Source organism: Dipodomys merriami, unplaced genomic scaffold (assembly GCF_024711535.1).
Source record: "Dipodomys merriami isolate MVZ:Mamm:240054 unplaced genomic scaffold, mDipMer1.0.p SCAF_2, whole genome shotgun sequence".
Taxonomy (NCBI): domain Eukaryota; kingdom Metazoa; phylum Chordata; class Mammalia; order Rodentia; family Heteromyidae; genus Dipodomys; species Dipodomys merriami.
The window spans coordinates 92,463,828-92,465,173 of NW_027203381.1; the positions used below are offsets into that span (position 1 = coordinate 92,463,828).

The window sequence follows — 1,346 nt, forward strand, 5'->3', positions numbered from 1 at the left end:
AAATGTTTCACACATGACAGCTATAATTTCCTTAATTATCAGAAATTCTGAAAAACACTTTCATGAGTGAGGTTGTTACTTTTATCTTAACAACATGATGTTTAAATCTCCCTAGAAGCATATCATCATGTTGTATTTCCAAATAACCTGTAATATTAAGAAATCATCACTAATTTTACAATAAACTATAAATGACATAAAATTTTGCCCAAGTAAAAAACGGAGTGATGTGATAAGACTTATATTCAAAGAATGTCTATCATAGCTGTTGACATCTAGCAATGGAAAAAAACACAAGAATATTAAGCTGTCAAATAGTTTTACAAGAAGGTTACAGACTTTGAAATTATAATTATCAGCATAAACTAGAATTCTCTCCAGGTGCTCTTTCTTGCTGATTTAGTAGTGGATGAGCACTTCTTTTAAAGTTCTTTTAGCCATCTAGCGAACCAGTTTTCAAGTTGGAAATGCAATAAACAAATTTCAATATGCATGAGATTGCAGGTACAGAATTTTCTTTTCATATCCTAAAAGTATAGTCTGGCTCTTTACCTCAAGTACTGTGGGGATATTCCAGTGGCCCAGAAACCCAGGCTTGCAAGATTGATCCTGCTAGGTAAAGGGGTTCGTCATGGTGGATGTATGCTAATAATACATCTCAATAAATTTTACCAGCAGTGTCATGCTGTAGATTCTATGATTATCTCTATTGAACTGATATTGAATCTGAGACTTAGAAGAAAAGGACCTAAAGCGATTCCTGTATAAGAAGTTACCAAGTGTTGAAGGAGTCCATGCTATTGTTGTGTCGCATAGAGATGGAGTACCTGCTATCAAAGTGGCCAGTGATAATGCTCCCAAGCATGCTTTGCAACCTGGTTTCTTATCTACTTTTGCCTTGCAACAGACAAAGGGAGCAAACTTGGACTTTCAAAGAATAAAGGCATCATCTGTTACTATAATACCTCCCAGGTAGTTCAGTTCAATCGTTTACCTCTTGTGGTGAGTTTCATAGCCAGAAGCCATGCCAACACAGGGCTAATTGTCAGTCTAGAAAAGGAACTTGTTCCATTGTTTGAAGAATTGATCAAAGTTGTGGGAGTTTCTTAATCTTATGGTGGTTTTGATGTATACCTTATCTTGTTATAAAAACACAAGTCAATCTAGCAATCCTTAGACTACAATAATTTCTCTGTATGTATGTAAGAGAGAACCCCCTTTTCCACCTTATACTAAAGAATCAGTCTGTAGGTGTAATTATAGACAGGTATTACATTTACTTTGAAAGGTCTTTTCTTTAGCAAGATCTGGGGATAATGGGGATAATCTGAACTGGTTCAGTCTGT

General features: G+C 35.4%; 1 pseudogene; it reads left to right on the plus strand.

The window, feature by feature from the left end:
• The first annotated feature begins 488 nt into the window (after positions 1 to 488).
• LOC138831878 (ragulator complex protein LAMTOR3 pseudogene) lies at positions 489 to 1,110 on the plus strand (annotated as a pseudogene).
• Positions 1,111 to 1,346: the final 236 nt, after the last annotated feature.